Raw genomic sequence first — 15,826 nt, forward strand, 5'->3', positions numbered from 1 at the left:
AAAATTATTTTTTAGAGGGGCTAAATGTTGCCCTCCCCACCTGGAGATGCTCCATCTCCAGTCATATGGCTAAATGTAGCCATGCAAGGCTATGTTTTAGGGCCCTTCATATTTTATTATTTTGAGAAAAACTATGGTACAGCACTCATACATTCCACAACTATGTATTGTTTAATTTAATTAAACTACTATTTAGAGACAATATTCCATATATGACAAGTGTACGTTGATAAGCATTTAACAAGATTTTTGATAAGATTTTGTGTCCACGTGGCACGTCTTATTCTGAATGAATCTTAATAATTTTTCGGATATGATTTTCGAGTGACACGTGTCGGTCCGGGAGCAACTATCCAGATTTTTTATTAGATTTTTGTCGACGTGGCACCTCTTATCTTCATCTTCAAATGTCAATAAATGGAGTGTTTTCGATTCAATATCTCACAACTTTATCTCATTCCTTTGTAATTCCTCTATTCTTCTACACTTTTTCAACCAATTCTGCAATGGATTCCAACTAGGGTTCAAGTTCCAACTTGGATTCCGTATGGGAGGAGTGCAGACGCCAAATGATGGAAAAAGATGAAGAAGATTATGCTCGAATCTGCACAAATACACAACTTGCGGCTACTGCAGCAACATTATGGACTCAGGAACAAATACAACAACAAGGCCTGGGGGGTGGCCCTGTTGTTGATCGCAGTAACAAACACAGGGGGATGAGCTCTTAGGCATAAAAACTCGATGATGGACTACATCCCAAATCCTATCTACACGCCTGAGGACTTTAGATGTCGATTCCGAATGTGGAGTCATGTTTTCCTTCGTTTGGTAAATGATATCCCAAATGTCAACCCCTACTTTAGAGATACAAGTTATGCTTGTTTTTATTTAGAGTTGTGTGGCTTGTTTTCATTTACGTGGTGTGTTGTAATAAATTGAATTCATTATGACTTCTCTGTGTGGCTTGGGATTTGTTTGAACAGTACGGACCACAGGCAAAGCCATTAAAGCAAGGCGTAAAATATCTTTGTAGCCATTGAGCTAGAAATTGCCACAACCCCCTCATCGCAGAAAACAAGTAGAGTACTACAGCCATAAGCACTTCAGCTACCACATGAATAATTTAGAAATCGCAAATTAACAATATGCGGGCCAGCCGTAGTGTACATCTATGGAAGCTTTAATTTCTTACCCTACATCTCTCACATTTATGAAAATATGCAACTTTCAGTATCGATACACTTTTATTTGTTTTATTTGTTTGGAAACAACTCACATACAAGGATGAGTACAACTCACAACAACTTCAAATTTAAGACTACAACAACTTTCGAATACTGGATGATATAAGACCAAAACAACTTCAAATTTAAGACTACATCAACTTAAATATTAAAGACACCAACTACTTTAATATAAAAACACAGTCTACTAATATTAAATAGTAAAATCATCTTCACTTTGGAATACTAGACAATAGTCATCTGATGATGAACTAGCATTTGGAAACAACTCACGCAAGGCATAAACAATTTTATCCCTAAAGGCCTTGGCATCCCTTTTCTTGGCCCTTTGCTTCTCTTTTCTTGCCTTGTTTCATCCTAACATCCTAGGGATGGGTGGTTGACTTGGAGACAAATTTTCTATAGTGTGTGGAGATTGTTCATCATCCTCCTCCAAATTAAAGCTCACATTTCTTTGGCTAGATGGAGTACCCACTACTACAAAATTGTAAAACCACGACACCAAATAGACGACAGTGAAGTTTAAAACCGTCGTTGTTTTTTTAAAAGACGACGGTTTTATAAAACTGCTGTAGTATACCATCTTACACACCACTTAAATCGATTTTGGTTGTTTCGATTTTTAAAACACGACGTTTGTAAATTTACAAACGTCGTGTTTTAAAACACGCTAGCCTCCTTAAGTGAGTTTCTCAACCTAAAATTTTTAGATTTCCGCCAAGCTCGAAAACATTCCCTCCCTGAACTCTCGCGGCCCCCTCTCAAATCTTCCTCATCTCTCTACCTCCCTCAACTATTGCCCTCGACCAAACCTCCAAGAGAGACTCCTCCATCGAAATCGAAAACCTAACTTCGTCGTCATAGATCTCTCTTCATATCTGTCTTTCTCTATCCGCTATTCATCTCTCTCGGGACCCGGAAAGCCCAAGCGGGTTATGACTGTGGGTGAGCTGATGAGGATCCAAATGGGGATCTCTGACGCTATGGACTCTAGAGTCAGGAGAGCTCTGCTTAGGATTTTTGCTTCTCAGGTGAGCTCAATTTCCGTGCATTCTCATTTGTGATCTTTGTTGATCTGGTTTGATGGGTTTGATTTTGTTTGGTGGGTAATGCTTGATTTTTATCATTATAATAGTTGTGATGATGGAATGGATATGGAGCTCAATTTTGCTACTAGTTTGGTCAATTTTGGATTTTGGTTTTCTTACTTCAAAACAAAAATTGTTTCTTCACTAAGTGTAGTTCAATCTGATAAAACTGACAATGCAAAATGTTTCACAAATGTTTAATTTCATAATGGGTAATTTCAAACTTTTGTTAATGGTCATCTGCATTGGAATTATAATTAATGAAGCCTTCTGTTTGATGTACTCATTACAGGTAGGAAGGCAAATTGAGTCAGTGGTAGTCCCACTGGAGCAGCTCAAGTCCTCTGATTTTACCGATCAACAAGAATACGATACCTGCAAAATGAAATAAAAGAGCTTTTCAGGTAATGAACTTCACTTTTGGACAGACACACACGCACGCACAAACAATTTATAACTGCATTCATCTTGTATATTGTGGAAATAGAAGAACCTGACCCTTATATATTTTTGATCATATCGAACCTTTGTATCTTTTTGATCATATCGATCTTTATACCTTTTTTATCTTTTTGGTGCGGTTAGACCTTTATATTTCATTTGTTGACTCCTTTAGTATCTTTTAGTCTACTTCCTCTAGTCACCCCTCAAGAGAGTAATGCAAACTGAAAACCATATGCTTATATTTCATAGTTTAAGATTCTTCCAGTTGGTGTTGAATCAAAAAATGCCATTGACTTTCGGAACACTCTATGTAGCATATTCGTGAAGAGCTTATGTGCTGTTGAAAGTCCTGCTACTGCTAGTAGCGAGGCTCGCAACAGCACGCAGTGAACTTCCAAAGGCAAGTAGTATGTAAACTAGTAATCTGAAACTAATCTCAGTCTTATTGACAACCAGTCAAGGACATGGTTTCATAATGTGTCAGCAATTGAATGGCTTTCTTTCAGACTAAATCTGCTATCCAACTTTGTTTTTGTGTTCTCATTAGTTTTGTTGGTAATGAATCTGTAGGTATGTTACCTGCATATTTTTTAAACAAATTGTCCCAAATTGTCCCAACTTTTGTATGAGACACAGGTATGACATTGATTATGGTTATGTGAAACAATGGCAGTACAACTCGTCAACTGGCATGTATTCCCTCGTTGTTGTTCAAATTAGCAAGTAAGGAGTTGGTAGTTCCATTTTCATCATTAGCTTGTTAATAATTTTGTCTTATTCTTGATGTCTTGGGGCTTTGAAATATATATGTTCTGTTTGTAAATGAAAGAGCCTACGTAATTTTTCTTGTGGTAGTATTAGTTTTCAATATAGCTGTGAGATTAGCTAATTATAATTACATATCTTAATTTGGTTTTAATGGAATTTCTAATGCAGGTTGCTCAAGTGCTTCTCACACAGCCATATTCGTTTTCCGAACTGGGTTTGCTATATGTTGAGCACTAGAAAGAAAAGAGAAAATGTTGATATTAGGAACCATGTAATTCAGGTATCATCTTTCGATGTGGTAGAATTTGTGAGCAATCATATGTAGCTCCATTCTTTCTAATTCTATGTAATATTGAATCTTCAAGTTTTATGAAGGAAACAAAGCAATTTTTTGAGTGTATATATTCATTCAGAAAGCGTTATTGTTGGTTTCCTAGTTAAAATTATTGTACATAATTATTGGAAACAAAAAATCTAAAATGTAATAGCCTAGGAACAAATTAGATGACATATTTACAATACAATCGTCGCCAGAGCTAATCAACGACGATTTTTAGGCATTAATTCACATGCCCACAACATGGAAACTTATTCTAGGACGGTTTTTACATTAAAACCATTGTCTTTACAGAAAATCAACGGCTGTTTTAAATAATAACGTCGTCTATTTAATAAACAACGATGGTTTTTATATAAAAACCGTCATCTTATAAGATAAACAACAACTATTTTTTTAAAAAAAACTGTCTTCTTTATAGATAAAGAACGACGGTTTTTATATAAAAATCATCATCTTATAAGATAAACAACGACGATTTTTAAAAAAAAACTGTATTCTTTACAGATAAACAACGACGGTTTTTATATAAAAACCGTCGTCTATATTGATAAACAACGACGGTTTACCGTCGTCTATACTGATAACAAACTGTCGTCTATACTGATAAACAACGACGGTTGTAAATAAAACCGTTGTCTTAACAAATAAACGACGACGGTTTTTTACCGTCGTAATTTGACATTCAAAAAAATGTCGGTCGATTTAACGACGGTTTCCAAAACATTACAACGACAATGGATCCCCGTCGTCTATTTTGTTTTTTGTAGTAGTGACCGTATATTTCCTCCGGTGGATCTTGAAAACCCACCCAATGTTGAACAATATCCCAACAATGATCAAATTTAAATAGTGTCATACCATAAATTTCCTCCATTTGGCGTCGCTAAAAAATGAAAAATACCAAAACTTATAAACACATTTATTTCTAAAATACCAATATAAATAATTAAAACAAACATAAAAAATAATAACTCACTAAATCAGAGATATTGGTTCCACTAGTACCAGTTTTTTCGGCAGTTTTGATGGCTCAATGCCATAGGTTGCAGCTCGGATAGATGTGCTTCTTCCATCTGCTAGCACAACTCTCATGGTTTCTGAAAATGGAAGGATTGATGATGCCTCCCATATACTCTATGTATTTTTGTGAGATGTGTTTACAAAGCCCAATGCTTTTTTGGTTACTACCCACAACGCTATCTTCAGAGCCTTTTATGAAAGCCTTGCAAAGATGTTCATTTTCCACTCATGACCAATTTCTTCCCTTTAAAGTCCGGGACATTTTTCAAACAACGTGAATAACAAAATAAGTAAAGAAAATAAATGTGTAGGAAATGTTTGGATGAAATGAGTGTGTTAAATATTTGACAAAAAGAAAGAGTGTGGAAAGTTGTGAATAAGTAGAGAATGTAATAGAATTTGTAAGAAATGTGGAATGAAATGAGTGGGAAAATTTTTGAAGAAATTTTCAAGTATTTATAAACATATTTTAGGTTTTTAAATTTAAAATAATAATAATAATTAAGCCAACAAAGGCAATTTTTTTTTATATAAAAAAGGATGCGTTTCAATGGGTCTGACCATTTTATATATATATATACAGTTATTCTCTTATCCGGATGTCCGCACGTCATTATCGTGCGGATCCTATTGTAAACAGGCAGGAAAACAGAGAGGGGTAGTACAAAATACACTGCGTCCGCACGATAATAACGTCCGGATGTCCGCATAAGAGAATTTATGTATATATATATATATATTTTAAACAAAACAAATTTAAAACATTTTAAAAGGTTTTAAATTAAGAAAGTAACTTTTCAATAAATGGTTCTAACCTCCGGTCAGAAACCATTATATATATATATATATATATATATAACAGAACGAATTTGAAAACATTTTAAAAGGTTATTTAAAAAAAAATATATTTGGGCAATGGCTGGAGATGGGTTTTGCATTATTTTAAGGCTATATTTGGCCTATGGCCCTAAAGATGGCCTTATTGTAACATCCTCGACCTAATTTTTAATTATTTAATTCAATTTAATCTCTTTTGTGTAATTACAATTTTGCCCTTGGAAATAGGTTCTTTTTGGTCACTTTTTAATATGGAATGATTTTGGGGATTTATAACAAACAAGTTGTGGTCAACGAAAGTGCAGTGGCACAATCGTAAATTTTTCGAAGTTGGGTTTTAAAACAGATCAGCTCTCTCTCTCTCTCTCTCTCTCTCTCTCTCTCTCTCTCTCTCTTTCTCTCTCCTTGACACTCGCTCTCTCCGTTTCGAAGACAAAATTTCAGACAACGACTGCATCGTCATCGAGCCACTAAATCTGACGCCACGACTTGCAAAACGCTCCTCTCCACCTTGATTTCGAGCCACGAAGCCATAGGAACGAGGAGAAAAGTTGCACTTTTTCCATCGTCGTTTCCTACGATTCTAGCAACAAAATCCATCGAGTAAGGTGTGCTTTTTCATCTTCTCAATGTGTTCTTAATGTTTTGGTAGTTGATTTGGATCGATTTGGAGTTTTGGAAGTTCGATTTTAAACCTAGAAAATTTCAGTATTTGAAGTGGTTTTCCTGCCACTTCCCGACCAAATTGGAGGTTGACCCAGTTGTATAAGTTGCTCCCCTAGTTGCCCTGATCACGCAGGTGTAGGTATTGTTGGGTGATTTGAGAAATTTCCGTCGCTGGAAATTTCTCAAGCCACCCACGCGCTACCAGCCCGTGTGGCGGTGCGTAGGCAATGGTGTGGTGCCCCATTGTGTTCTGATTTGATCCCCATGTCGACCCGAGTGCGATAGTATGCGAAGAATCGAATTTGGTTATCGTATGACAATTGAACAGATGTACGCCTATTAGGTGATGTCCGGGTTCGATATGTTCAGACAGTTGGAACGGCTCCAATTCCAAGTATGTTTTTTCCCGTACCTCTAGGATCGTGTAGGAATTCACAGATTGAGAATTGGAGTCCCAGATACTCCGAATCAATGAGTTGAGGGTTAAGAAAACTGATGATCGTCCGATCATGCGATCGAGGACGATCCGACCACTCGATCGAGACCAAACTCTCAGGACGTGTTTAGTAAACTCTGTTGGACTTATAGGAACTTTCGGATTGGAAATCAAAAGTCATGGGCCTAGCAGGCCCGTTGACCAGAATGACTAGTTTGACCGTATAGTTGACCAAGGGTCTTTTGAGACCGTCTCGTCTCTTGTTAAGTACTAAAATAGCCTTAGGGATTTTCTTAAAGGACATGCACCCACTGAGAGTCCCGAGAGCAAGGGTATTGATTTAAAGTTTAGTGTTGGGTTTGATTATTCAGTTAATTTTGGTATTCTCTCAAATAGGTTCTTTGGCGCAACGAAGCACTCTGGACGAAACTGCAGAGGGTTGAGTGTGTGAGTGGACATTTATTTTATAAATAGTTTTTATGAAATGATGCTTGCATGAAATGTTTTAAGAACTGATTGTTTCCTGTGTATACTTTCCGAACATTTGGTTTTGGGCGGAAGTAATTTAATTATGTTTTAATTATGGTTTTGACTAGGGGTGAGCATCGGTTCGAAACCAATGGTTTTTTACCAATCCAATCCAATCCAATCTTCTATTGGATTATAAATTTTACAATCCAATCCAATGTGTTTGGATGTCAGGATCCAATCCAATCCGATCCAATGTACATTGGATTGGATTGGATTGGATGATCGGTTTGCATGAAAAAATAATTATGATAAAAAAAACTTCATAATCTTTCATAACATTTAATTCAAAATTCAATTCAAAATTCAATATGATGAAAGATATGACATTAATATATTAATTTTTAATATAAATTAATATAATATTATATTTAATATGTTAACGTTTTGATTTTTTCGAAAGTAAGATTAATATATTAGTGAGAAACAAGATGAAATGTAAATATTATACAATATGAAAGTATATTAATGTGTATATTGGATTGGTTCGGTTTAGGTTGGATTTTCAATTCTTGATCCGCCATCCGATCCAATCCAATTGGATTTCTATTTTTCTAATCCAATCCAATCCATTAATGTTGTCGAAACCAATGAAAATTGGATTGGATTGGATTGGATTGGTCGGTTTTAGTGGATTGGTTTGGATCCTGCACAGCCCTAGTTTTGACAATTTCCTTCGTGCTATGATGGTTTTTACAACTAAAGAGTTATTAAATGTTTATGGATGATGTAAGTTGGGTTTTCATTTTTCCAAGCGTTCAGTTTGGTTCTAAATGACTGTTGTGTAGATACAGCTGCACCAAAATGGATTCAGTTGCATCCTCAACTTGTGATACTCGCAAGTGCACGAGCCGTTCGGTAGTATAGCGTATGTAAGTGCGAGGTCGATCCCACGAGGATTGGTGATTGAATGATTCAATTCATTTTCCCTACACAAAACAGAAATGAAAAAGAAAGGAAATAAATAAAACAAGGAAGAAAGAAAATAACTAACTCAAGCAGATAAGTTCCCAAGTTCAATTAGATTAATGGATTGATTCTAGCTAAAGTATGATTAAGCCATGGTGTGTGGTCATAACCTTGTGTTCCTAATTCCCTAATTTGATCATTTGTTGTCTAACCTAAAATTAAGCATTAGGAACCCATTAAGCATAGAAGAACAATTTAAACAACCAAGCATGTATCTAATCCCTGTTGTCGAATGTCCATACATACTCTTCCTATTCATAGTTCAATTCGAATTAAAGCATGGTGTCTACTCTTAATTCAAACCAAGATAGCTAACATGCAAGCCTAAATGGTGATCAATCATTCAAACTAGCATATTAACTTATAAGCATAATGAATAAGAACAAAAACCATAATTGAAACTTGGAAACTAATTCAACTTGAAAACTTAATAAAAGAATTTACATAACAATGAAAATTAAAGTAGAACTTGGAAAGACTTAAAGGAAAATTTCAGCACAAAGATCTCATTATAACAATTGAAAACTAGAAAGAGAAACTAAGAGAATTTGAGGGAGAGAAGGGAAGGGAGCTCTAGAGAAGTGTTTGAGAGCTCCCCCCCTTGGGGTGTGTTTACAAGCTTAGAGAACTTCCCTATTTATAGGCCTAGGGGAAGTGAAAATCTGAATTCAATATGGCTAATGCATACAACACTTGTTTTATAAAATCTGAAATGGTTGATGCACTTGTATTAGAAAATCTAAATTGGGTGATGCACTTGTATTAGAAAATCTTGAATTGGTTGATGCACTTCACCAATAGATCCCACCAGCAGCCCTAGCTCATCTTCATGTCACCATGACCAAGCTTCCAACCAGAAATGATAGCTCATACCTAGCTCACCATGACCAAGCATCCAACCAGCACATGCTGAGGTCAGCATGACCAGCAACTTCAAGGGCTTACAACTTGGGCTTCTCTTAATCAAATTAGGACTTTAAGCACTCGAAATTGAAGTTCAGAATGTCTTCTTTCCAGCCATATGTTATTTGGGCCAATCCAAGGTCGGAGGAAGAAGTTAAGGCCGAAACAAATTGCTAACTCATTTTCCGCGCTGATAAGATCCATCCTGAGCATGGTTCTGTGTTTGCTAGGTAACGGACTCCAGATTTATCCAATGGGGCTGAATTTCGGATATGTTATAGTATACACCCATTGGAACAACTTTCATGAAGAATGTGGCCTCATTCGAGCTATGTAGGTTGCTGAAACAAAGCTTGCAATATGACCTACGGAACTGGACTGGCAGGGGGCTGTAGCCAAAATGAGTTTGTCTTTAAGCTCTTCATCCATTCATCCAAATTAGGCCTTAACATGCTTGAATTGCATGAATTATGCTCTCTAAAGCCATCATTATTACCTAAAGCTCAATGAACTGAAAGATAAACACAAAAAGGATTAAAAGCACAAGTTTAACTCAAAAACATAACCAAATCATAAGCTAGAAGGGTACAAAATGATATACAATTATGAACCGATCAATGACTTTAAACAATTATGCATGTTGATAAACGTGATTTGCTTGGGAAGTTTGGGAAAATGTTTGTGAATGGTTATATATGTTTAACGGTGGTAAATATGTGAGATTGTTAATTAAATATTTAGTAAGGATTTTAATTGTGGGTTATTGTTCGGATTTACTTTGAGAATGTTTTAATAAGATTTTTATTGGTTGGAAGTCAAATAGTGAAATGGGTTTTAATCTCGGGTTAAAAAAGGGGTTTCATTTGTTTAATTATTTATCGATGTATACTTGGAATTTTGAATGGTTTTGAAAGGATTTCGTATTGTTTTGAGAAAACTAATAAAGAATTTGAGAAAGAGTGGAAAAAAAGGGATTTGCTAAAAAGGGAATTTCTATGAAAAAGTGTTGAGAATGGATTTGAAATCCACCCTAGGTACCCATTCCCGGTTGCCTACAGAAAAAATATAACGGTTGACTTTGATAGAGTATTTACACATGACTAGGATATTGCATGTACCTACAGTGGTAGGTGTTCGGTCAGAGTAATGCATGTACCTACGTGGTAGGTGTCCGACCAATGGAAATTGCTTGTACCTACGTGGGTAGGTGTCTGGCCAGTGTGTTGCATGTACCTACGGTGGTAGGTGTTCGGCTAGAGTGTATTGCCTGTACCTATGTGGTAGGTGTCCGACTAGTGGTTTCTGCCTATACCTACGTCGGTAGGTGTCCGGCCAGTGGATATTGCATGTACCTGCATAGAGATTACTCTGTAGGTGTCCGGCCAGTGTGTGTATTGCCTATACTTGTACTACAAACACGAGTGGCTGGTCAGTGATGATTGTTCCCAGGATGTTCCCCTGCCACACTGCCGGTTGTCTGCACAAGGTTGGTCAGTTTCCCCATAGGTATACTTGGATGGAGAGTTTTTGTATGAATTGGATTGAAACTAGAATCCGGTTGAATTGTATTTTGGGCTTTCAGGTTTGATTGAATTCAAAGAAATGGTTTGAAACTTGATTTCTGTTGAACGATTGTTCGATGTGTTGGATTTAAATTGATGTTTTGAAATAAAGATTGTGTTAATTGTCTTTCTACTTACCAGTTAATTCCAAGTATGTTTTACACATATTTGTAAATTTCATATCTCATTCCTGTATGTGTATTTACAAATGTATAAGTGAGTTTCAAAGGTTTGTGAAAACAGAGAGGTTAGTATGTTCTGTATATTTATTTTCGAAAAAACTTTCTTTTTTGTCCACTCACATCTTTACTGTTTTGCGCCCCCAGGAAGTAGATAGCTCAGAGTTCGGACAACCACGTAAGCTACTCCGTCGTTAGTGAATTCCTAGCTTGTTCACGTAGTAGGACTTGATTTTTGTTTCATTGTTTGGAATCTAACTTTGTAAACTAAACTTCAGTAGTTGCTATGATATTTCCCACTTAGGATTGAATTTGAGGCTAATTTGTGTGTGCTATACATTGTGTGTGCAACCAGTTGGGATGGTTAAATTGTTGTTGTTTGTAGGTTTAATTAGTTGGGTAAATGTTAGTTTTTCAAGGGAGATTCTGCCGAAATTTCGACAGAAGTCTCGACCTCTTTTTCTTAAGAGTTCCGAGGGGGAATTCGGGTGGGGTCCTATCACTTATATCCTCAAAAATAGCCCAAAATGCCCAAAACTTATCTCTAAGAGTGGGCTACACAAAGGCTACACAAAAAGGGAGGGCTACACGAAGGCCCAATTCCTAAAAATTAGGCCACATGTGGCCCTTTGCCCAGTCCGAGCTAAATAATTGGATGGGGCCTAGCTGACGTCACCTAGCTTTTTTATTTTTTAATCTGAAAAAAAAAATTCTAAAAAATTTAGAAACACCTACCTTATGTTTACATAATTTCTTACAACATCTTCATCATTTTACATATTATTCTTCCTCAGTTTCATCCTTTTACATAATTTATCACATTCTCTTCATTCTTTTACAAACTATCCTTCATCTTTTTCCATTTGCATTAATTTTTAAGTTGTTTTTAAAACAAGACAAAGACTTGAACATGACAATGCATTGTCAATTATTATTAGTTACAAACACCAAAGTTGTTTTGAAAACAAGACGAAGACTAGAACATAACAATGTATTGTCAATTATTATTAATTGTAAACACAAAAGACTAGCTAATGTCACAAGACTGCTCATCATTCTAGTGCTCGTCTGGCTCAAAAAATGTGCAACAAGAACCTCTTGTAGGTTGTTGTTTGCAGTACTAGAGCGTATCGACCTATCACAACGCATGTATTCCTCTATAGGGCTAATCACGTCCCAACACGTGGATGTCAAAAATCCTATCCTAAAATATTTTTCTCTTCTAAAATGTATTTTAAATAGGATATAAATAGTAGTTTAATTAAATTAACTAATAAATTTACATAATATACTAAAACTATTCAAATATTAAAGGGATTTTTGTAGAAATGTCACTTGAACTTATACATCAGTTTCAATTTGTCACCTTAAAGAAAAATTTAAGCAGAATGTCACCTTAAGTTTTCAAAATCCATGATTTGTCACCTGCCTTTAACATCATCCAATTTTCCACCCATTTTGAAGGGTATTTTAGTCTTTCCAATATTTAAGCCATCTTTTTTATATAATTTAAATATAAAGCTATGTAAACTCTCTTGCTTGGAAAGACTAAAATACCCTTTAAAATGGATGAAAAATTGGATGATGTTAAAGTCAGGTGACAAATCATGAATTTTGAAAACTTAAGGTGACATTTTTGCTTAAATTTTTCTTTAAGGTGACAAATTGAAACTGATGTATAAGTTCATGTGACATTTCCTGGGATGTTGGGGAGTATTGACTGCATGCATTGGAGATGGAAAAATTGTCCATCTACATGGCAAGGTATGTGTTCTGGTCACTTCCATGAACCAAAAATTATTTTGGAAGTTGTGGGTTCATATGATCTTTGGATATGGCATGCCCTTTTTAGGTTATCAGGATCCCATAATGATATCAACGTCTTAGATTGTTCTTCCATTTTCAATGAACTAGCTGAAGGTCTCGCTCCTTGAGTCAACTATTCAATTAATGGTGCAGCTCAAGAGTGAGTTAGAAAAGACGTCGAACGTGCATTCGGGGTGCTTCAACCACGTTTTTCTGTCATCGAGGAGCAGCTCTTTTATGGGATCAAAACACACTGAAAGATATTATGACTACATGCATAATAATGCATAATATGGTTATTGAGGAGGAGCAACATGATGAGAGATATTGTCGCCAAACCCATAACTTTGATAGAAGGGGGGAAATTTCAAATATAGAACCTACACGTGAGTATTCACTGGGACTAATAGAATTTATTCAAAACCATATTTGCATCAGAGACAAACAAACTCATTGTAGAATCCAAGAAGATCTTGTCGAGCACTTGTGGCAACTACATGGAGGAGAATAAGTAATTGAATCACTTGGGAAATATAGCTCAATATGAAAGGAACAGAGTTTTAACATCTTATAGAAATAGACTTTTAACTATTGCCAGATCTTTTTGCCAAGATTTCCTTTTGAAAGCCTATAATGTATTCTGGTTGCATTGGTAGCATGTTAGTAGTATTCATTGCCATTATTCTAGAATCCTCACTTCAACATTGAATTTGAACTTCTTTATGCCTAATAGCAAGTTGCTCTTGCTCTGCAGCATACATCAATTGGAATTGCACATCTTGTCTGTGCACATGTTCTAGTTTTTGTTTTCTTAATTCTTGGATTTCCATTTGAACATATATTGCAGACTCTGCATTGCCATCCATGGGATTTTTACCCTTTCCCAGTCTTGTCAATTTCTTTACAGCCTTTTTACCTTCTAACCTTTCTATACATGTAGATTCTTGATTATCTTCCCCTAAATTGACTACTTATGGAATGCAAGGAGAAGAAGATACATGGATTGCCTCCTTACTAGTCTTGGGTTTTTTCTTGCAAGTTTCAGTAATCCATCTAGGTTGATCCTTCAATAGATACTAATAAAGCTCATACGCAATGCAGATCCCATGAGTTGTTGATACATTTCTTTAGCTTACAAGATCTGAATAGTATTTTAATAATCGATTAGCCAGTTTGCAAAAACACATATCATCAAATAGTTTGTAAATTAGTAATTTTGGCAAAAATATTACCCTATCTTATTAATTGACACCACTTTGAGACCTCCCTTCAATCTTAGCCATGTATCCACAGAATTGGAAGTGCGTTCAGAAGTAAACTTCTTCTCTTCCATCCAGTACTCTTGAATTCTATTCCAATAAGTAGAACTCTTTTGCTCGTTGCCATGCACTCTATCTAAGCTAACATTGAACCATGTAGACACAAGAAGCATATCTTCTTCAACAACAAAATTCTTAGCTCTTTGTTGTTTCTTGGTGGTTGATCTAGTTAGAACAGTCACTTGAGGCACTTCATTGTCACCTTCATTTTGAGTAGTAGGCGTGTAACCGAAATGTTGAAAATGGATCATTAGGGTCTACCTGTCCATTGAGGATGTTGGCATAATATGCGTTATCTATATAATCCATCCACATATATAGCCACATGGCATTAAACCTATCAGATTACGCAGTGGAGTGGGGAGAAATGCAACCACAGTTAAGTTCATAAAAAATATTTTTTTTAAATTGCAGAGAAGCATCAGATCTTAACAAAAACTAATGAGAAACTCTGTGAAGCCACCAATATAACAGTTTGCAGGCATAACAAACCCTAAAAATGCATTAATCTGAACCTTGCCCAACTTGAATTATTTGTAGATATTCAATTACTTTGTAAATCATATGAATTTCAAACACTTCCAGGCACAAACCCAAAAACCCATATACAAATTTCAAACAAATTCATAAATAAAGAGGGAATTTTCAAATCTCACCTGGAAACACCACTCAGAGTTCAAAGAGAGGGAGAGAAACAGAGAAACATGGTGAGAGAGAGTTGACATAGAGAAGATGATGGAGACTTTGAAGTTTTCAATTTGAATTTTTTTATTGTTGCAAAATGATGGCGAGCCTTGAATTCTCTCTCCTCCTTGCTAGATGCATCGAGCCAAAATTGTGTTTTCCGAAATGGGGAGTGACGTAATGACCCTGCTGGAGTTGCACTTTTCCTTCTTTTTCGCCAAAATATATAGGGGATAAAAGGATAGCAACTCTGTTAGAGATGCTCTTAGAGCACGTCTAGCATTCGCCCCCAGCCTAGGCAATAGGGGGCCCAAGCCCCCATTTGACGTTCCAGTGGGCTTCTATAGCCCTGGCAGCTTGTGGGTCCCAGCAAACCGGGGTAGCCCAAAAGCAAAAATAGTCTGGGTTTATGACGTCAGCAATGAAAAAAATAAAAAAAATAAAAAAAATCTAAAAAAAAATACTGAAATTTTAAGAATTTTTTTTTAATAAATACTTAGTCATATTCTTCACTTCCTACACCAAAACTCTATATAAATTTCTCTCCTCACATCACATGTGAATACTGGTTGCCATGGCAATGAGTAGAAACACCACAAGCTTTTTGCACGGGCTGTCATTATTCATGTGAATAGTAACCGCCCTTGCCTCCCCTTTCCCTTTGCCATAGCAAATAGATGGAAGTGCTCTTATAGGCCTCGCCAAGCAAAAAAACCCAAGCATGGGTAAAGGAGCAAATAGGCATGGGATCAGTCCTCCCAATACTCTACCTGACATTGTCCTTTCAAGCTAAACCCACGTCAAAAATGGAGGCAAAAACATTTTTCCGATTTGGACCGACTTCCACGTGGCCACCTTTCGACTTTCTATTGGGTATTTAACTTCGTACGGCCCAATTATTTTCTTTTGAACGCAAAGCTCCAGGCCCAACTTGCCAATTAATTTTTTGTTTTTTAAAGCTATAAAATTTGCCCAAACAAATTTCATCCACTTAATAATATTTGCAACACCTCTCATAATATGAAGAAAA

At 36.0% G+C, this 15,826-nt stretch overlaps 1 long non-coding RNA gene and 1 pseudogene across 2 annotated transcripts; one reads left to right on the forward strand and one right to left on the reverse strand.

The window, feature by feature from the left end:
* Positions 1-1,930: 1,930 nt before the first annotated feature.
* On the forward strand, positions 1,931-3,801 carry LOC110747290 (uncharacterized). The gene is made up of 3 exons (XR_015836409.1): positions 1,931-2,278; positions 2,628-2,739; positions 3,350-3,801. It is a non-coding gene; the product is annotated as an uncharacterized LOC110747290 (long non-coding RNA).
* A 9,576-nt stretch (positions 3,802-13,377) lies between these two features.
* LOC148293848 (uncharacterized) lies at positions 13,378-15,067 on the reverse strand (annotated as a pseudogene). Its single transcript, XR_015836477.1, has 4 exons — positions 14,769-15,067; positions 14,026-14,373; positions 13,930-13,934; positions 13,378-13,760 (listed from the first exon to the last, which is right to left on the reverse strand). The product of XR_015836477.1 is annotated as an uncharacterized LOC148293848 (transcript).
* Positions 15,068-15,826: the final 759 nt, after the last annotated feature.

This window comes from Prunus avium, chromosome 6 (genome assembly GCF_965620075.1).
Source record: "Prunus avium chromosome 6, drPruAviu1.hap1.1, whole genome shotgun sequence".
NCBI classification, from domain to species: Eukaryota; Viridiplantae; Streptophyta; class Magnoliopsida; order Rosales; family Rosaceae; genus Prunus; species Prunus avium.